Consider the following 22,785-nt stretch of genomic DNA (forward strand, 5'->3'; position numbering starts at 1 on the left):
TATCTGCAGACATTAGACCTGGGGACAAGCAGATCCCTTTATCTACTTATGATAATGATCAAACAGGGCTAAATTGTGCCATTTAGCTACAGCCTGCAGAGATGGACCACGCCCTCTACCCATGTGGGATATGTTCTACACAGATATGCTGAAGGGACAGTAATTTGCCCTTTAATTCCCTTCCTCTGTGCAGCACGCCAGCTCCACTAGATTTTGTGTGGGATAAAGCCAAGGTGCTGCTATTCTCCCAGGGAAATAACTACCCTCCACCTTTCATAACATGCACAAGATCCATTTAGAATGGCAACCTCAGGGGCAGTCACCTAATAGCAGCTCTCCTGCTCCCTTGAAGGCAGAGGCTGTGATTGTGGGTGGCCCTTATGTAGGTCATATGAGCAAGGGCGAAAGCTGGCTCTCTCCTTCCTTCCCAGTCTGCCACAATATATATAGCTCACAATGAGCCCTAACTAAGGCCTGGTCTACACTATGCGTTTAAACTGATTTTAGCAGTGTTAAACCAATTTAACGCTGCACTCGTCCACACAACGAGGTCCTTTATATTGATATAAAGGGCTCTTTAAACCGGTTTCTGTATTCCTCCCCAACGAGAGGAGTAGCGCTGAAATTGGTATTATCATATTGGATTAGGGTTAGTGTGGCCGCAAATCGGCGGTATTGGCCTCCGGGTGGTATCCCACAGTGCACCATTGTGACCACTCTGGACAGCAATCTGAACTCGGATGCAGTGGACAGCTAGACAGGAAAAGCCCCGCAAACTTTTGAATGTCATTTCCTGTTTGCCCACCGTGGAGCTCTGATCAGCACGGGTGTGATTGCAGTCCAAATCCAAAAAAGAGCTCCAGCATGGACCGTACGGGAGATACTGGATCTGACCGCTGTATGGGGAGACAAATCTGTTCTATCAGAGCTCCGTTACAGAAGACGAAATGCCAAAGCATTTGAAAAAAAATCTCCAGGCTATGATACAGAGTCCACAGCACAGTGCTGCGTGACAAGCGTAAAGGAAAGCCAAAGAATCAAATGGACGCTCATGGAGGGAGGGAGGGGGTACTGAGGACTCCAGCTATCCACAGTCCCCAGCAGTCTCCGAAAAGTATTTGCATTCTTGGCTGAGCTCCCAATGCCTGTAGGGTCAAACACATTGTCCGAGGTGGTTCAGGGTATAGCTCTTTAATTTACCCCCTCCCCCGTGAAAGAAAAGGAAAAAAAATCGTTTCTTGACTTTTTTCAATGTCACCCTATGTCTACTGCATGCTGCTGGTAGATGCGATGCTGCGGCAGTGAACAGCAGTATCCTCTCCCCTCCCCTCCCCAGTGGCAGACGGTACAATATGACTGATATCTGTCGTCATCATCAGCCCATGAGTGCTCCTGGCTGGCCTCAGGTGAGGTCGGCCGGGGGCGCCTGGGTAAAAATAGGAATGACTCCTGGTCATTCCCAGTAGATGGTACAGAACGGCTGGTAACCGTCTTCATCATAGCAACTGGGGGCTGAGCTCCATCACCCCCTCCCTTTCATGTGTAAAGAAAAGATTCTGTACTGCCTGGACTATCATAGCAGCGGACGCTGGCTCCTCTCCCCCACCACCGCTTAATGTCTGCCTGGACTCCCTATCATTTAGTCCTGCCTGGAGGCAGTTGGAGGCTGCCTCCCCTCATTTTATCTCACTAACAAGTCAGTGTTTCTTATTCCTGCATTCTTTTATTACTTCATCACACAAATGGGGGACACTGCAATGGTAGCCCAGGAAGGTTGGGGGAGCAGGGGAAGCAACGGGTGGGGTTGTTGCAGGGGCACCCCCTAGAATGCATGTAGCTCATCATTTCTGCAGGATCTGACACGGAGCTGGCTGTGCTCTCTGGTTCTCTGGTACACTGGTTCTCTAGTACACTTGCACCATATTCTAGGCAGGACTGACTCTATTTTTTAGATACCATAAAGGAGGGATTGACTCGGGGAGTCATTCCCATTTTTGTCTTTGCACCCCCCCGGCCTGACCTCAGCCAGGGGCACCCATGACAGCAGCAGACAGTACAGAACAACTGATAACCGTCATCTCATTGCCAATTTACAATGGCATGGCAGACGGTACAGAACAACTGATAACCGTCTCTGCTATCTGCAAAGGCAAATGAATGCTGCTGTGTAGCACTGCAGTACCGAGTCTGTTAGCAACATCCAGTACACATACGGTGACAGTAAAAAAAAGCTGAATGGGCTCCATGGTTGCCGTGCTATGGCGTCTGCCAGGGCAATCCAGGGAAAAAGGCGCGCGAAATGATTGTCTGCCGTTGCTTTCAGGAGGAAGGAATGAGTGAGTGACGATATTTACCCAGAATCACCACCGCGACACTGTTTTTTGCACCATCATGCACTGGGGTCTCAACCCAGAATTCCAATGGAGGGAGACTGCAGGAACTATGGGATAGCTATGGGATAGCTACTCACAGTGCAACGCTCCAGAAATTGATGCAAGCCTCGGACCATGGACGCACACCACCAAATTAATGTGCTTAGTGTGGCCATGTGCACTCGATTTTATACAATCTGTTTTACAAAACTGGTTTATGTAAAATTGGAATAATCCCGTAGTGTAGACATACCCTAAATGTGGGTGATGTTAATTTGAAAATACAGGGAGCAGAAGTTTTGAAATATTAAATATACTTTCAGTATATGGGTCAGGTTTTCAAAGAGTGGTCTCCAATCAAGTTTTTCATTCCAGGTCAAGGTTTATCCAAAATTTAGTTCTAGACTATCTGTCCTTCTGCCGTCTCAGGGCAGATGTTGATTTTTTCAATTTGCTGGTCTGTTAAGAATTCGTGATGGAGCTAAATTATAAATGACTGATTTTTTTTTGTCCTCTAGCCTCTCCGTTTGATATTCTGTGTATATATATATATATATATATACTAACAATTTGTCATAAATAGACGTTTTCCTCTCTCCCTCACACACATAACATGATTTTTCTAGAACAGATTATTTTATTATGATCCTTAACTGTCTAAAGAAATGTGGGTTTAGTACAGAAGGAGAAGTACTGATGTCCTTCTGGAACTGCTCTTTAGTTCAGTGACAGAGGAGTTGGTTAGAAAGCTGGAGAGTTTAAATAAAGCCCCAGCAGTGTGTTTTCTCCCTAGTTTAACAATTAAATGCATGTTTAGTGTATAGTTCATTAAACCTCTGAAGACAAATTATTCGCTTTACTTCTGCCCCAAGTGTCAGCGACTTCTCTTACTTGGACTTAAGAACAACAGTTTTTCAGCAGGGAAATCTCACTTTCAAAGCACTTTCTTTTAGTTAAACTTTCCATTTCAAAATAATTGTTTTGACCTGAAGAAAGATGTAGGTCTTTGAATGTAGAAAGTTTTATAACGAGGGTACCAGAGGGGATTTTGGTACCTTGCATGGACTTTCTGAAATGGATAGTGCTTTATGCTGCTGTTAATGAATCTCACCGCAGAGCACTGGTTGAAATGCTGGAGCAAATGTGTTGGTTTCAATCACACCAGATGAATGAGTTAGAATATTTCACTTACTGAAAGGGCAGTAATAACCTCAATTAATGTAGGGGCCATTAGACAGGAACAAGCAGAGGTACCTAGTAGTTTGAATTGCAAAGTTGTACTTTGTGATTTCATACCTTCTTGCTGGGGGATTGTTCCTTTTCTACAACTCATAGGGATGGTATAGCTTCTTTAATCAGGCAGTTAGGCGTTCTCCAGTGTGGAGAAATCCTTGAGTAGCATAATGCTGATGTAACAGGCTCTGGTCTAGACCTCTCAGCTCCTGTTATGGCGGGCTATGTAAAAGTTAATATTGGACATCTCATTAGCTTTGGAAGTATTGATGACTCTGCAGTGTCATTTCTATCGTTACTTAAACTTGTTTAAACACAACAACCCCCGTGCTCCTTGCCCCTGTCTGCACCAGAACAGTGCTCATCCTCCATTCTGTTATAGAGAACTTGCTAGAGGCCTATCTGGGAGAAGCGGTGTAGCTGGAGCACTGCTGAGTGATAATACTCCCTGGTAGGGCTGTTATTGCTAGCAAAAGGTAGAGAAGCTTCAGAGCTCTTGAATGTATTATTTGCAATCACTTTCCACCTACTTAATATACAATATCCTATAAAACCTAGAAAGAATGTATAATTATACTGTAGGTACCTATAGTATTTGACATTTGATTGCAAATGAATGTCAAATTACCCTGCTGCAAAACACAAAAAGTTAGTTAGTTGTATTTAGAACTAAAAAGAACCAGGAAACAGAATCAAATTATTATAAGGCAACATAAGGTCTTTAATCCATCATTTATATTCACATTGTCTGAGTAGCAGTAGCATGGCAAAGAATGTAAGCAGTCGGGTGTGATTTCATGTATGCTGCTATATAGCAGGAGATCAAACAGCTATTTTGTAAGCACTTTGGGGTAAGGACCATCTTTTTGTTCTGTGTTTATACAGCTCCTAGCACGTCTGGTCCATGAGTGAGACTTCTAAGTGCTACCACAATAGAAATGCATAATAAGGTGAATTAAGAGGCAGAAGTGGTTACATTGTAAGTCCTCAACTACATTCTAAGTAAGGGGTTTTTGAAAACATGAGACTCACCATTGTGCTCAAATACTGAACTTTATTTCATTTAAATTATCAGTTTTTAAAGGGAAATTTAACAAACTCCTTTTACCAGGGCATGCAACAGTTTGCATCTCACATCAAAACAAATGTCTGTAGTGAGCTACGGCAAAGCAGAAGACCCTGTGGTGCTCAGGGTCATATGAGCTACTTTCCTTTCCCTTTGATTAAGATGTGAAAGAGGAAGATTGTTGACAGAGGCTTATTGACTCTATGCACAGCTGAGTACTAGTCTTCACAGAGATGCTTTAATACATTTAAGGCAATGTATCCACATAAAGTACTCCCTCTGACATCAATGAGAGTTTCACAGGGGCAATAAGAACAATATATAGCCCTTAAAAATAAATAGGAAAAGGAAGGATTTCCTTTCTCCATGCTTGGCTGTAGGGAAAGAAAAAACAAGAATATAGAATGAAGTAATCTGAGGTCATGAGAGTGACAGGTCTAATAGAAAGTGTTTGTTTTAAGTGGTATATTTTGGATGCTCAGCTTTTTGGCTGATGCCTCTAGCAGCTGGCAGAAGCCTGAAGGAAGACACTAAAGGACATGACAAACCCTTTAAAAAATAATAAACACATTGACTTTTCCTCTCCTTTTTTCTACATGTATTGTGCAGCTGAAGTGTAAAAAAGGATTGGCAGGAATAGAGACTATCCCTCTCAGCAATGTTAATGACATCAAAGGAGCAAAGTTTTCTTTATTATTTTAGTTGTAGGAATACGGGGTTGTATTTCTGTTATGGAGCCTTTGAGTACTTTGGAAGCTGTGCGATCCTGCAGAGAGCACTCTAGGGCTCTGCTTCTGTTTAATGTTCAACAACTCTGAACCAACGACAGGTGTTAAGAAATAAACGTGAAAAAACTTTTATATTTGCCCAGAGGAATGACCTTTTGATTGTTAGTGTTCAAATGCTATGGTGATGAGCCATAGAAATGCCAGTAAACAAATGCATGAATTAATTATAACTTCTGTGTGAACGGGACTTTTAACATTTTCTTTCACCTGCAAGCACACAGCCATTGTTTCCCTGGAGATCAACCATAAAAAGTTGAACACTGGTTTCGTGTTTGTAAAGCTTTTCAAAACCATAGAGGATCCAATTTGTGTAAATGGTTCTCAACTGGCCTGTAAAATGTTTTCTTCCTCAATCACTTGGACTCACAAATGATAGAAGCTATACATTCTCAGTGTGGACACACAAATAGGGTTCGCTCATGAAATTCTCTTTCTTGTACATGCAAATCCTGGTGAAAAAACCATCTGCATGCATGTGACTGCATGCACATAGTTCTTCTGCATGTACAAACAAAGGCCCCATTTACAAAGTCTAACCTGGAATATTAATTTCTGTTCACTCCAAAACACAGTCAAATGAAGACTTTATGTAACTACTGAATACAGCATTGGATGATATTTATGAAAGTTCTGACATTTTTATGTATCAGGAAATGCTTGAAGCTGAGTCATATTATATGGATACTTCTCAACAACAAAGTATTTTGGAGAAATGTCAATTCATCTTATAAAAGGGAAGATATATAATTAACTCAAGTGTGAAACTAAGGGCCAGACCTTGGCATAATGCCAGTAAGCACAGAGACAGTGAGGCTTAGTCAGATCCACTGCTAAATGCAAATTTAAAACAATCCCAGTCTAGCCTGGTATGGTACTATGTGCTGGGTCATGTGACTATATGGCATGATTTACCAGCGCACAGGCCCATTGAGTTACATCAGCATAAAACTGGAGTAATGTGGTGATGAATCAGGCCCCAAGTGTTTAGCGCTAATAAAGCTGTCATGTGTTCACTGCAGGTGCCATTGTAAACTCTCGGAAGATTTTTGGCCAGTCACAGCTTTCTGCTTTTTGGTTTGTTTTGTGGGTGTATTTTCACAAAATGCCAGTGCCACACTCCATCTCACTGGCAATATCTAGCTGTAAATGCTCTCACGTGCCATGGCTTGTCTCTGTCTGCATGCCCACATCACAGGAGAGGATGACCAGACAGGAAGTGTGAAGAATTGGGATGGGGGTGGGGGGTAATAGGAGCCTATATAAGAAAAAGACCCAAAAATCAGGACCGTCTCTATAAAATCCGGACATCTGGTCACCCTATCACAGGTGCTGCTTCTTGCTTGCTGATATTGCCTTCTTCATTACTTTCTCCTGTCATATTCACCTTCATAGTGAAAGGCAGCACTAACGAAGGCTGGGATTTGGATTGGATTTTATATCTTTATTTCAGACACACTGAAACAGTTCAGCTACTACATGTGTTTATATAACACAATGCAAGATACTAATGCAAATTCAGTGAGCATAATATCAGTGCTACAAATTAATATATAATTATCATATAGCATGTAGATGGCAGCCAAAACAAAATGAAAAATCTTGAAATGTCACTGTCCCTTTTTACTAGAGAAATGAGAACAAATTTCTTGGTTAGTGGATGGAGAGTAAAAGCTTTGTCATTGTAAAGAAACCAGGGGTGTGTCTACACTTGTAGCTTTGCATGGTTACATATGCTATGCATTGTGCCATAAGCCCCCTATGAGGGGTTTGGGTATGTACATGCCACCGCTGTGACACGTCACTATACCCATTCTCCAGTGCAGTGTGGATAGGGGCAAAAGGGGACATAACAGATCATGGGTACTGATAGCTCTCGAGGGCCATTCCCACAATGCAATGATCCCTTTACTGCCTGCCCCTTACCCAAAGGTATGAAGGTCACTGACCACTGTGACGGGTTCAGTCACAGAAACTCCCTCAGGACTGTCATTGGATGTGCTGGGATACCATTGAGAACAACCCACTTGCCAGAGAAGGCTTCCCTCCACTCCTGTCTCCCTGAGTAAGACACTCCAGTCAACTACAGCACAGACCAAGAGGTTGGGCTACACCCCTTTGAGTTCACTGAAAATGAGACCCACTCAGCTCAGGAGCTTCTTAGTTAACAGAGACTTTCCTAGCATCCAGTATTTGGTCTTTCTGGGAGCCTAAGCCCCAAATAAATCTGTTTTACTCTGTATAAAACTTATACTGGGTAAACTCACAAATTGTCTGCCCTCTATAACACTAATAGAGAGATATGCACAGCTGTTTGCTCCCTCAGGTATTAATTACTTACTCTGGGTTAATTAATAAGCAAAAGGTGATTTTATTAGGTATAAAAAGTAGGATTTGAGTGGTTCCAAGTAATAGCAGACAGAACAAAGTAAGTTACCAAGCAAAATAAAACAAAACACACAAGTCTAAGCCTAAAACATTAAGAAATTGATTACAGATGAAATCTCAGCCCTAGAGCTGTTCCAATAAGCTTCTTTCACAGACTGGACTCCTTCCTAGTCTGAGTCCAGCAGTCACTCACACAGTCATAGTTACTGTCCTTTGTTTCAGTTTCTTTCAGGCATCGCTTTGGGGTGGAGAGGCCATCTCTTAAGCCAGCGGAAGACCAAAATACAGAGGCTTCCCAGGCCTTTTTTATTCTATTTCTTCTGGGTGGAAAAATCACAGCAACAAGATGGGCAAATCATATGTCCATGAATGATTCAGCTTTTTGCAGGCTGACTCCATTGTTTACATGTTAGTTTTAATGTTCCCAGGAAAGCTCAGATGTGGATTGGCATCTCCCAAAGTCCATTGTCAGTTAAGTGTTTCTTGATTGGGCACTTACTGAGAATAGTCCTTTCTCAAATAGCTGACCAAATGCTTCACTGAGGCTACTTAGAATCAAATACATTGAGATACAAGTACATAGCCAATATTCATAACTTCAAATACAAAAATGATACTCTCATACAGACAGCATAATTATAACTAGCAAATTACAACCTTTCAATGGACACCTTACTTGACCTCCTTTGTATAAGATTTGGTGCAACTATAGGACCTTGTTTGCAACACTGATCTATACAGTCACAGTTCATGTCAATAACATCACAACCACCTTCAACCCCCTTTGCCAGGCTGCACTGAGCATTTCAGACAGTTTTCTGCTGAAATCTATTGAGCAGTACAGGGGATTGTGGTCTGAGAACAACTGCCTAGTCTCTGGATCACATATGGGAGCTCAGCAGTATGTGGTCGGAGTACACTGTCCTCCATAACTTTGCCTGAGGCAGCAGAAACATTCACCTGTTCTGGGAGACTTCACAGAGGCTGGGATAAGGTGTCAGTCACTGGACTGTGTCCCAGTGCCAGAAGCACATGAAGTATCTCAGATGCCTGTACCGGAGGGTGAAGGACTCCAACAATCACTCCAGGAGGGACCTAGCACTTGCCCATGCTACAATGAGCTGGACCAGCTGCTCTCCAGGGTTATGAGTACAGAGCCTGAAATAGGATGGACACCAATTAGGGTTAGGGCAAGGAGGCATCAGGGACCTTGAAGGAATATCTGGAGGAAGCAAGACATAGAGAGAGAATAGCATGTGATTCTGAACCTCTATCTATCTGAACCATTTGAGGGAGCCCCCCCAGAGGAGTCTCAGGACCTGGAGCTGCTGCAAGAACCCCCCCAACAATATCCCCTCTTGCTGTGGTGCTACATGCCTCAGCTAATTTTCCCCCGGCCCCACTGCCATCACCTTCTGGCACTCCCTCCCCGTGCACCCCTCCTCTACCCCTGACATGGTCCCAGAGCAACATACAATGTAAATCAATCCCATGAACCACTGTAAAACATTTAACAGAAGCTATAGCGTCTGTATCTGTGCGTTTCTTGGCCAACAGTGACAGCAATAATCCCATGGCCATGATAAATGGGGGTAAGGTGGGGTGCGTTTTAAAAGGGCCCAGATAGGGAAAGAATAGTTTAATGCCCCTTTTGGTTGTGCTCTCCCACCCACACTCACCCCATCTTTTCTTCTCTTTATGAATGAAAGCCATGTGGACATAGGGTGAGGGTGTGTCATAAACAGATAGCTAAGGGTTAATGTTTCTTTTACCTGTAAAGGTTTAACAAAGGGAACCAAACACCTGACCAGAGGACCAATCAGGAAACCGGATTTTTCAAAGTGAGGGATGCGAACTGTTTCTGCGTGTGTTTGGCTATATTCGCTCTGTTTGTTTTCTCTCGGCTATGAGGGAAGAGCTTTTTTTCTATCTCCAAGCTTCTTTCTACCCTTCTGTTCCAGTTGTAAGTTACAAAGGTAGCAAAACAATAGGCTTTTATATGTTTGTTTTGTATTTACATATGTGGAATTTGCTGGAATGTTTTTAATTGGATATCTTTTGAATCAGAATGTTTATTTCTATTTTCTTATAAGCAATAGCCCTGTATTTGTCTCTCTGAATGCAGAGTTATATTTCTTATGCATTTTCTTTCTTGTTATATAAGTTTTCTTTTTTAAGACTTGTTTGAGTTTTCTCTCTGGGTAGGTCAAGGAACAAGGGGAGGGATTCTCTTTGTTGTTAGATCTACAGAGGGTAAGCTCGGCAGCACCGGAGAATTGGTGGGAGGGGGAAAGAGATAATATCATCTCTGTTTCCTTTGTGCTTGAGGTTTGTCTCTTGTGGAAGAAAGGGGACAGGCTTCTTGGTATTGTGATGTAAAGAGATTGATCAGAAACTCTCAGTTAGCCAGAGAGGAAAGTCTGGGTGGAGAGGGGGGAAGGGAAGTGGAGTATTTCCCTTGCCGGTAAGACTCAGAGCTTCTGGGTCTTGGGGGTCCCCCCAGGGAAGGGTTGGGAGACCCGGGAGAGGTTTATCAGGTCCGAATCCTGATTGGTGCCAGCGAGATAAGATCCAAGCTGGTAATTAAGCTTGGAGGTTCATGCTAAGCACCCAGATTTTGGACGCTAAGGTCCAGATTTGGGACAGGAGGCTTATTACAGGGTGGTTGCGGGAATCTGACTTTCTTAGAAAAAGGAAGAAATGAGCTCTTAGGCAGGATGACGCATTCCTGCAAATGGTGAGGCAGCTCAGGTGATGGGAAGAGGATCATGCTCTTGTGAGTCCAAATGGTAGAACACTTTTGGGGGTCTGCCTGTCACCATGGTTGCTGTTTGTGTAAACCACAGGCACCATCTTCTCCTCCTCTAGCTGCTGTACAGGCTGCTGTTGAGATGGTGAATCCTACTACCACCCCTAATGGGGAGGAGCAAGCTGGATGCCTGTCACAGCAACCTCTGCAGGCACCTGAAACCTGCCAGAGTATCAAGAGGGGAATGATGAGCCCAACCCAGTCCCTGTAGCCCAGCCTGTGTTCAGCCCCCAAGCCCGAAACTGGAGACAACCCTGTTTGCTCCCCTACCTCCCAATATTCTGCAACCATTTGCTCCTTGTCATGGGGAAAGGAAGGGTAAGAAGACATATCCAAAAACATTGTTACCCCTCCTCTCAGGGAATTTAACCTTTTTGTCTGGTTCATTTTTTACTGTTACAAATGGTTTAAACTCTGTGTTTGGTGGATGTATGTAAATAAGGGTATGTCTACACTATGAAATTAGGTCGATTTTATAGAAGTCGATTTTTAGAAATTGATTTTATACAGTCGACTGCATATGTCCACACTAAGCGCATTAAGTCAGCAGAGTGTGTCCTCACTACCGTGGCTAGCATCGACTTATGGTAGCTATCCCACAGTTCCCGCAGTCTCTCCTGCCATTGGAATTCTGGATTAAGCTTCCAGTGCCTGATGGGGCAAAAATATTATCGCAGGTGGTTTTGGGTACATGTAATCCGTTTCCCCTCCCTCTGTGAAAGCAATGGCAGACAATCGTTTTGCGCCTTTTTTCCACGTAGACGCCATACCATGGCAAGCATGCAGCCCACTCAGCTCAACTCACCGACACTGCCGCTGTTGTGTCCTGGGTGCTTCCTGGGTGCTGCTGGCAGCAGACGTTGCAATAGGACTGCAAACCATCGTCATCGTTATACACCACTTCCGCTGCAACTCTGCTTTCCTTGTCTTCTTCAGACGCCATACCACAGCAAGCGTGCAGCCTGCTTAGCTCAGCTCAGCTCACCGACATTGCCACTACTGTGTCCTTGGTGCTGCTGACAGCAGACGGTGCAGTAGGACTGCAAACCGTCATCATACACCGCTTCCGCTGCAACTCTGCTCTGCTGATATTGCCTCAACAGCGAATTTCTCCATGTTGTCTGTCACGGGCTCCTGGGTCCTCGGGAAACGTGCGTGGTACTAACTATCGTCCTCCACCACTTCTGCTCTTCTGCTCTCCTGGTGCCATGAATCCACCTCGCAGGTCCTCTAGTCATTCGGTATAAATTTCGATTCTCGTGGCATCTGTTGTCATCCACCAATTCTGCTGCAACTCTGCTTTCCTGCTCTCCTTCAGATGCCATAGCACAGCAAGCATGGAGCCCGCTCAGTTCACCACTGCTGTTGTGAGCATTGTAAACACCTCGCACATTATCCTGCAGTATGTGCAGAACCAGAACCTGCAAAAGCGGGGAACGAGGTGACGACAGCGCGATCATGATAGTGATGAGGACATGGACACAGATTTCTCTCAAAGCACAGGCCCTGGAAATTTGTACATTATGGTACTAATGGGGCAGGTTCATGCCGTGGAACACCAATTCTGGGCCCGGGAAACAAGCATAGACTGGTGGCACCGCATACTGTTGCAGGTCTGGGATGATTCCCAGTGGCTGTGAAACTTTTACATGCGTAAGGGCACTTTCATGGAACTTTGTGATTTGCTTTCCCCTGCCCTGAACCGCAAGAATACCAATATAAGAGCAGCCCTAACCATTGAGAAGCGAGTGGCGATAGCCCTCTGGAAGCTTGCAAAACCAGACAGCTACCAGTCAGTCGGTAATCAGTTTGGAGTGGGTAAATCTACTGTGGGGGCTGCTGTGATCCAAGTAGCCAATGCAATCACTGAGCTGCTGCTTTCAAGGGTAGTGACTCTGGGAAATGTGCAGGTCATAGTGGATGGCTTTGCTACAAAGGATTCCCTGACTGTGATGAGGCGGTAGACGGTACCCATATCCCTATCTTGGGAATGGACCACCTTGCCAAACAGTACATAAACTGAAAGGGGTACTTTTCAATGATGCTGCAAGCATTGGTGGATTTCAAAGGACGTTTCACCAACATCAACATGGGATGGCTGGGAAAGGTACATGACGCTCGCATCTTCAGGAACTCTGGTCTGTTTGAATAGCTGCAGGAAGGGACTTACTTCCCAGACCAGAAAATAACCATTGGGAATGTTGAAATGTCTATAATTATCCTTGGGGATCCAGCCTACTCCTTAATGCCATGGCTCATGAAGCCATACACAGGCACACTGGACAGTAGTAAGGAGCTGTTCAACTATAGACTAAGCAAGTGCAGAATGGTGATAGAAAGTGCATTTGGGTATTTAAAAGTGCGCTGGTGCGGTTTACTGACTCAGTTACACCTCAGCAAAACCAATATTCCAATTGTTATTGCCACTTGCTGTGTGCACCACAATAGCTGTGAGAGTAAGGGGGAGACGTTTATGGAGGGGTGGGAGGTTGAGGCAAATTGCCTGGCTGCTGATTATGCTCAGCCAGACACCAGGGTGGTTAGAAGAGTACAGGAGGGCTCTCTGCACATCAGAGAAGCTTTGAAAGCCAGTTTCATGACTGGCCAGCCTACGGTGTGACAGTTCTGTTTGTTTCTCCTTGGTTCACTCTACTTCCCTGTAAGCCAACTGCCCTTTCCACTTTGACCACCACTTGCAGAGGCAATAAAATCATTGTTGCTTCACATTCATGCATTCTTTATTAATTCATCACACAAACAGAGGGATAACTGCCAAGGTAGCTCGGGATGGGTGAGTGAGGAGGGATGCACCGGGTGAGGTGGTGGATGAGGGTAGGAGGGAAGGACAAGGCCACACTGCACTTCAAAACTTATTGAATGCCAGCCTTCTGTTGTTTGGGCAGCCCTCTGGGGTGGAGTGCCTGGGTGCCTGGAGCCCTCCGACCTTGTGTTCTTGGGCATGTGGGTGAGGAGGCTGTGGAACCTGGGGAAGAGGGCAGGTGGTTACACAGGGGCAGCAGCTGCAGTCTGTGCTCCTGCTGCATTTCCCGGAGCATATTGGTTTGATCCCCCAATAGCTTCAGCATTGCATCCTGTCTCCTCTCATCGCACTGCCGCCACCTCTCCTCTTGATCCCACCGCCTCTCATCTCGCTCGTCCCTCCTGTCCTCGCGTTCATTTTTTGCTTTCCTGGACTCTGACATTGTTTGCCTACATGCATTCTTCTGAGCTCGCTCACTGCGGAAGGACTGCATGAGCTCAGAGAACATTTCATCGTGAGCGTGGTTTTTTTGCCATCTTATCTGGACTAGCCTCTGAGATGGAGATGATAGAGGGAGCATTGAAACATTTGCAGCTGTGGGAAGAAAAAAAGGGAGAGTAGTAATTAAAAAGACACATTTTAGAGAACAATGGGTAGGCTCTTTCACGGTGAACCAATCTGTTAACACTACATAGCACATGTGCTTTCGGTACAAAGTCGCATTTTGCCTCTCATATTGAGGGCCTGCCAGTTTGGTCTGAGGGATCACACAAGCAGGGCTGGCCAACAGAATTCGGCTTGCAGGCACCCATAGTAAGCCACAGTCTTTCAGCTTCTTCAATCTTCATAACATGTGGGAATGGTTTCAAACGGCAGCACCCTCCTTTCCCATACCAAGCACCCATTGGGTTGGCCATTTAAAGGGAGGGTCTGTACTGGCAGTGAATACATCCCAAGTCTTCAGGGAAAATTAATCATTAAACACGGCTGCTTTTAAACCATGCATTATATTTACAAAGGTACACTTGCCAGAGGTACCTTCTCTGACTTCATGGTCTGTGAGCCCAGGTTGGGAGGGTATTGACTCCAGGGTGATAAACAGTTCCTGGCTGTTGGGGAGAATGGTTTCTCTGCTTGTGTGCTGTGCACTATCCTCCTCCTCCTCCTCATCTTCCTCATCCTCAAAATCTTCATCCTTGTTGCATGAGACTCCCCCTGGCAGGTGTCCACGGACAGGGGTGGGGTAGTGGTTGGGCCCCTCCCTCCCAGAATTGCATGCAGCTTATTTTAGAAGTGGCATGTCTGGGGCTCTGACCTGGAGCAGCCGTTTGCCTCTTTGGCTTTTTGGTAGGCTTGCCTGAGCAACTTAATTTTCCCACGGCACTGCTGCAGTTCCCTGTTGTCGGCTCTGTCCTTCATGTCCTTAGATATTTTTTCAAATATTTTGGCATTTCATCTTTTGGAACAGAGCTCTGATAGCAAGGATTCGTCTACTCATACAGCAATCAGATACAGTATCTCTTGTTGAGTCCATGCTGGAGCTCTTTTGTGATTCTGAGACTGCATAGTCACCTGTGCTGATGAGCTCTGCATGGTCACCCGTGCTGATCAGCTCGCCACGCTGGCCAAACAGGAAATGAAATTCAAAAGTTTGCAGGGCTTTTCCTGTCTACCTGGCCAGTGCATCTGAGTTGAGAGTGCTGTCCAGAGCGGTCACAATGGAGCACAATGGAGCACTCTGGGGTTGCTCCCAGAGGCCAATAACATCAAGTTGTGTCCACACTACCCCAAATTCGATCTGGCAATGTCGATTTTAGCATTAATTCCCTCATTGGAGAGGAGTACAGAAATTGATTTTAAGTCGATAAAAATGGCTTCGGCGTGCGGATGAGTACAGGGTTAAATTGATCTAATGCTGCTAAATTCAACCTAAACTCGAAGTGTAGACCGGGGCTAAGATACTGTTCATGTCACTTCTGTGTGCATCTTGTTTTCCAACTATGACCAACATCATACTGCCCAGAGGCTTGGGATAAGGTAGCAGAATTCAGAACATATGACTGATTTATTAGATATCCAGTGCTATGGAAATACTAACAATTTCACCTCTCTGTCACCTGGATTTATGTCTTCCCAACTAATAGTTTAAAGTTAAGGAATAGCACCAACCTCTGGAATGGTTACAGATAGCTTAGTGGACAACTGTGAACAACATTCTTTAATTATTTATTTTAAATAAAGTCTTTATTTCTATTACTGATTTTAAATAAGTATTAAATACTTTATTTAAAATAAGTAATTAAAGCAAACAGGCATTGCAATATACTCATGTACTGCCTCTATACTTACATTCCACGATGAAATGTTGCATCGAGGCATGATCAGCCCCTGCATGAGAAGAACAGGTGTGCAGTCCTTTCTCTAATTGTTCCTTGAAGGTGGATGAATTAGTGTGCTATTTTATTTATAATAACGCATCCTAATCAATTAGCATGAAGCCCACATTTTACCATACCTATATTTCCGCTACTATAGTTAAGTATTTTCTATTTTCCCGTTGAGTATTTAATATTAAAACATCTTAATATTTGCATAAATATATCATTCTATTAACTGTCATTACAGATGGTATTTTTCTAAAACACTCATATTTTTTCTAAAAATTTGTTAAAACCAGAACATGTTTACAACAAGACTTTGGGTTATGACCTAATTTGCCTCTGAATTGTCTCACTTCACTCATATTTTACTAGCCTTATGATTATTATCAAGCCCAAATTTAGGCCCCAAAATCTGTTCTCTCCTTACATTTCAGCACATTTCTGTTTAACATAAACAAGCATCATCTCTGTAGGCTACACTTTCCACAACCCTTTCCCCTCCTCCTCTCTCCCAGCCATGAATTTGCTAAGTTCATGACAATGAAGTAATCTGTGAGATAACTGTTGCTGTCCAAGGCACCAGAAATGAAAAATAAAAGACAAATTAACAAAACCATAAAGATAATCCAGTTAAATATTTAACTGATAATATAGACAAGGGAAATAAAAGTAAATTAAAATTGAAGATATCTGACACTGAGTGGTGCTTTTATGACCCTACCTCCCCCTCCAAAGAGTCACCACTGGAATTCATGGGAGTAATCATGCATAGGATCTGATAAGTGCTCTGAGCAAAGGAGACAGAAAACATTGCGAGGAAAGAATGTGTTAAGTCCTTCCCAAAACCCTACAGAACATTTTTAAAGTACTTCAACAATGCTTAAGTGCTCCCCTAAAAGTAATCTGACATACAGCAGTTAACATAACAAAAATCTGGCTCAATGATGCTCTTAAAGTGTGTTAAAACTCTCCTCAGCACAAAACCACAGCCAAAGGATTGTCCCCAATTGTCAGCTTTCAGTTAGTACCTTAACATCAACTGCAGAGGATCCAAATCCATTCACAAGAGAAGTATGTGGCAATGCTCTATTGAACTTTTCCAGAAGCACCATAGCAACACAATAGTGTCTCTCAGTAGTCCCAAGTCATCTTCTGGTTCTCCATTTTTCCACGATGTATAAGAAACCGGCATCACAAATTTCCCTTGCTCACCAGGAGCTGTATGCGCATGGGTGGGATCTGACTGCCCATACAAGGTTTGAAAAATAGATCTGTCCTGTGCCCACTTACTGTGAAAGTGTTCCCTTTTAGTTTCTCACGTTATGCCAGGCATAGTACGATGAGAAGATGATGGATTATGGTTTCCTGATCCCTGGTAGGAGAAGGTATGTAGGTTCCTCCACCATAAATGTTGATCAAGAAACACCATACATAATCACATCACTATGTGAGTTTCTTTCCCCACCCCCACCCCCTTGCGGTACAATTCCAAGACCTGTCCCCTTTCAACAGGCGAAATATAGGGATGTACGCTCACACAGTTTGGCAACCCCATCCTCTGAAATCCCACAATAATTTCAGGGACTTGAGTTATATCCACAACCTTTGGGTACATCACAGTATTGATAGCTTTGCAAACCTGCATAGCCATTGCCCCGTCAGTTGACTCCCCTGAACAGATTTGCAGTTGACCAACAGCAGTCAGGTGTTGCCAGCTTCCAAAAGGCAATAGACATCTATTTCTGTATGGGAATAGGTTTCCAAAAAACACACAAGTGGTCTGGCACTGAGGGGTTGGTGCAAGCTTCTTGCACAACTCCATGAATAGAACAGGAGTACTTGTGGCACCTTAGAGACTAACAAATTTAAACTCCATGAATGTGTTTCCTCATTGTGAAGTTCTGCAACTGCTGGTTAACATCCCAGGTTTCCAAGACAATTTGTGTGTCTCCAGGACCAGAAGTATCAGCCCATGCCTGGGCATCCAACTGCAATAGTGTTAGAAAATATTTAAAGGAAAATATTGGAGGAGAAAATAAAAGCGCTTCTATCTACAGATTAATTAAAAGTGCAATAAATAGGCTTGGCCTTTGAAAGCCATCTCACTCCCACTCCCTACACTGTTTATAACAGTGGTTTTCTACCTTCTTTCATTTGTGGACCCCTAAAAAATTTCAAATGGAGGTGTGGATCCCTTTGGAAATTCAACCTGTGCTCCACAGACCCCCTACCACAGGCTGAAAACTGACTGAAAAGAATTCAACTATAAATGTTGCACATGCTCAGCCTGGCATTTCATGCAGCATGAAAAACGGTGCTAAATTGTGTGCTTCTATGGTAACGACAAAAATTCTGGGTTTTGACTTTAGGTGGGGGTATTCACATACTTTTGATTGATCAGAAAAACAGAATGCCTTTTCTGGGATCTGAAACTTTATTTTTATAGTCACCTTTTGCAGACCCCCTAGACATAGTCTGCAGGGGTCTATGGCCCCCAGACTGAAAACCACTGGTTTAGAATGTTAAGGTTACAGAAATGAACTGGTGTATTTAATTTAAAATTGTTTCAGTCACAACAAGGAAGAGGATATTATGCCAACAGAAGATGGAGACAACGGCCATCAGAGTAAAGAAAGCAGAGTGTGCTCTGGGTAGTAGTGACTCATGCTGTGTCTACCTACCAGCCAACATGGAACTAATGGGGCGATGGTGTTTTCTTTCACCAAATAAGGAGCTGGAAATGACCCTGCTTCAGCTTCAGATAGTGGCTCCCTGGGCCAAGCGACACCTATCACATGCTTTGCTATCCTCTGTGGCCTCTTCTGTTTTGAATATGGAAACCCAAAATGCTATGCATTGTGATGTGTCTCAGATCATGCCTCATTGTGCATAAAATGTTACCATATAAAATTAAAAATCAGGTGGTAACAGAGGACAGCTGGTTCCTGCACTCTACAATATCTCCTAATCTGTTGTATCTAGTCCAGGGATCGGCAACCTTTGGCACGTGACCCGTCAGGGAAATCCACTGGTGGGCCAGGACAGTTTGTTTACCTCCAGCGTCCACGGCGTACGCCAACAGATGTGTTGGCCGCTGCTTCCCGCAGCCCTCATTGACCTGGAATGGAGAACTGCGGCCAGTAGGAGCTGTGATCAGCTGAATCTACAGAGACTGCAGGTAAACAAACCATCTCGGTCCACCTCGGATTTCCCTGATGGGCCACGTGTCAAAGGTCCCTGATCTAGTTTCTTCTTGAATTCTAGTGGTGTTGGTGATTCAACCATCTCTCCCCAGTCAAATGATTCAATTGTCTATCCTCACTGTACTTGCAGACATTTCTCCCTAATGTCTACTTTTAATATTTGTTTTGAATTTCAGGCCACTCTTTCACCTATAATAGAAGATACAGAAAGCATTTCCTGTCAATTAATGGCCATCATGGATAGATGAGATGCTGAAATGAAGCAAAGACTCTTAAAGGTAACTGCGAAGCAAAAGCAAACAACCAAAAATTGTTTGGGTCCTTTATTGCTGCTTTCTGATCTCTAAAAGTGGCCACCATTTTTTAAACATTTCCCCCTCTTAAGATGTAGAATATAATGCTGCCAACCCCAAACATTCAAAAATCATGAGTCAGGCACCCCAAACCCTGAGATTATCTTAAAAATAATGAAATTTGGAGAAAAACCAAACAGTCTGGATTATTTTTATAATTACCTTCTGGTTTGAGAGCCTCTCCATTAATGTTTTCAAACTTTTCTCCACAAATGAGGGATAGAAACTTCATTCTTTTTGAAAGAAGTAAAAGCTAAGCTTCTTATGTAATCACATGATGGTAGGAGCTGAGGCTTTAACAAAATCATGGTATCATGCGACTCACAATATAAGTATGAGAGTTGGTAACACTAGGAATATCATGTCCTCTCTCTGGCATGATTCATGGAGAACCTGAATAGTGAGATCAGTGGGGATCATAATCTGAGCAGCAGCTCTTCCTCCCTCAACATGAATGAGGATGGGGATGTTGATACTTTGATCCTTTCAGTTGCAAATGGGAAATGCTTCCCTCTGCATTGATTCCATTTTATGGTCTATGAGGGAGGGAGAAGAATCATAGATTTGATTTTAATACCTGCAGGGACAACTGTGATAATCTGTTCTGACCACCTGCATAATAGGAGTCATGCCTCCCTTCCTCCCCAGCCCTCATGTCTCTTTAAAGTGCTAAGTGACTAGCTCTTACATGGACTGTGAAGGTGATGGAGAGGGGAGGATGAAGTCTCCTCCTGACCTCTCCTCACACTGCATTCATGTAAGCGCGAGGCAGAATCTGGCCCTAAATTACTGAATTTTGTGTGAAAAATCTGTTTCAATGCAAACCTGCACTCTTAATGCAATACATTACATTCTAACAAATGCTTTCTACAACAGAGTATCAGAGGGGTAGCCGTGTTAGTCTGGATCTGTAAAAGCAGCAGAGAATCCTATGGCACCTTATACACTAACAGACGTTTTGGAGCGTGAGCTTTCATGGGTGAATACCCACTTCGTCAGACGCAGGTAGTGGAAATTTCCAGGGGTAGGTATATATATGCTAGCAAGCAAGCTAGAGATAACGAGGTTAGTTCAGTCAGGGAGGATGGGGCCCTGTTCTAGCAGTAGAGGTGTGAAAACCAAGGAGGAGAAACTGGTTCTGTAATTGGCAAGCCATTCACATCTTTGTTGAGTCCAGAGCTGATGGTGTCAAATTGCAATGAACATGAAGCTCAGCAGTTCTCTTTGAAGTCTGGTCTGAAGTTTTTTGCTGCAGGATGGCCACCTTAAGGTCTGCTATAGGTGGCCAGGGAGGTTGAAGTGCTCTCCTACAGGTTTTTGTATATTGCAATTCCTGATATCATGATTGTGTCCATTAATCCTTTTCCGTGTGACTGTCCAGTTGGCCGATGTAACATAGCGAGGGGCATTGCTGGCATATGAATGCGGTATATATACATTGGTGGACGTGAAGGTGAGATGAACCAGTGATTGATGTGCTGATCTGGTGTAGGTCCTGTGATGGTGTCGCTGGTGTAGATAATGTTGGGCAGAGCTGGCATCAGAGGTTTGTTGCACGGATGTTCTGAGAGTAGAGTTACTATGATACGGTGTGCGTTGCAGTGCGGTGAAGAATAACGTTTCAGGTTGGCGGATTGTCTGTGGGCAACGGATTGGCCATGCCAATCCAAGACCTTGAAAGTTTGGGATCATGTCAGGATGGGTTGTAGAATCCCTGATGATGCTTGAGGGGTTTAGTGGGCGGCGGTATGTGATGGCCAGTGGAGTCCTGCTTGGTTTTCTTTCTGGGTTTGTCTTGTTAGTAGGAGGCTTCTGGGTACACCGTCTGCTCTTTGATCTGTTTCCGAATTTCCCGTGCGGGTATTGTAGTTTTGAGAATGCTTGGGTGGAGCATTTTGTAGGTGTTGGTCTCTGTCTGAGGGGTTTAGAGCAGATGCGTTTGTACCTCGAGTGACTTGGCTGTAAGACAATGGATGCTGAAAATGTGCCGCGGAGTGGAAGCTGGAGGCATGAAAGTAGCATAGCGGCGTAGGTTTCTCATGATAGGTGGTGTTAATGTAGACCATCACTTTTTGCACCCGGGTGTCTAGAAAGGGACCTCCCTGTGTAGATTGGTCCAGCTGAGGTTGATTGGGTGAGAAGTTTGTTGAAATCGTGGTGTGGATTTTTCTAGAGCTCCTTCCCATGGTCACAGATGAATAAATGTCATAATGTAGTATCTCTCTCTTTTTAAGTGGGTATTCACCCATGAAAGCTCACGCTCCAAAACGTCTGTTAGTCTATAACAAGATTCTCTGCCACAGGATTCTCTGCTGCTTCTACAACAGAAAGCACTAGAAATTCAGACACCTGGCAGCTACACACTATTATTCTGCTCCAGAATGGAAATAAAACAAAGTTCCAGCCAACAGTTCTGAAACTTCGTTTTTCATTACAAAAATATTGTAATCCATTTCAGCTGTAAGAAAATCCTCCTCCAATTTCATGCTACAGTAGTGTCCATAACAAAAATAAATGTATGTTACCCACGTAGATTAGAGTGCTGCTGATTGAATATTACACTGAACGGTGAATTCAGCAGATAGCTATGGCCTGTATTCTAACTCTTTTGACTTTAGTCAACTTGTGTGTCCACTTATTTAAAAGTACTACAGATTCATAAGTAATGGTCCAAAACAGTATGCTTTACACGCTTGTTAATATGATTGTAACAAGATTTTAGAGTAATGAACATCTTGTTTAAATAGTATTAATATTAATTCAGTTTAACTTTTCATATTTAATTTACTTTATATTTAAATGATTGCATTAAGAAGAAAGAAAACATATTAAAAGGATCGTATAACCTTTAGAGATATTAAATTCTTCCATGTCAAATGTGTACTAATAGCATCTCTCTTGGACCAAATTATTAACCTAACAGACCATGAAGGATCTTTGGAAGCTACTGTGAACTGTCATGCGTACCAATACACAGAGAGGATTTACCAGCACAGTGGACCTTAGCAGCAACTTTGCTCTCAATGGGAGTTTACATTTAAATATACCTGACTTTGCATAGACCTTGGTCTGCAGCCTTGCCACATCTTGGGTAATATTTACTCATGGAAGTACTTTCACTGAAGATTTGTGTCCCATGTGAAGTGAATATTGTACATATTCAAATTTCTTAAAGATCGTTAATGTCCATGCTCTATCTTTCCTCTCAAATTCCCTTTTGTTAATAGTATACATTTCAAAAGGTATTAGTCCTCACTGAATGAGTGAAAGTGTATTTTCACGGAATGGGAGTTTTTTAGCTATACTGAAATGTTTCTGAAACTGAATAAAAGTCTGTTTTATGCAAACCTAAAATCATGAAATCTCTTGGGAGGAGACCTTCCTAACCTGTGCTACAAACAAACCTCCCGCTGTAGGTGAAGTACCTTACTCTG

The 22,785-nt window shown here is 43.5% G+C and overlaps 1 pseudogene; it reads right to left on the minus strand.

Annotated features, from left to right (window-relative positions):
- The window catches only part of LOC142046758 (uncharacterized), a 52,816-nt pseudogene extending 37,707 nt beyond the window's left edge, over window positions 1–15,109 (minus strand).
- Window positions 15,110–22,785: the final 7,676 nt, after the last annotated feature.

The sequence above is a fragment of the Chelonoidis abingdonii genome, chromosome 1 (assembly GCF_003597395.2).
Source record: "Chelonoidis abingdonii isolate Lonesome George chromosome 1, CheloAbing_2.0, whole genome shotgun sequence".
NCBI classification, from domain to species: Eukaryota; Metazoa; Chordata; order Testudines; family Testudinidae; genus Chelonoidis; species Chelonoidis abingdonii.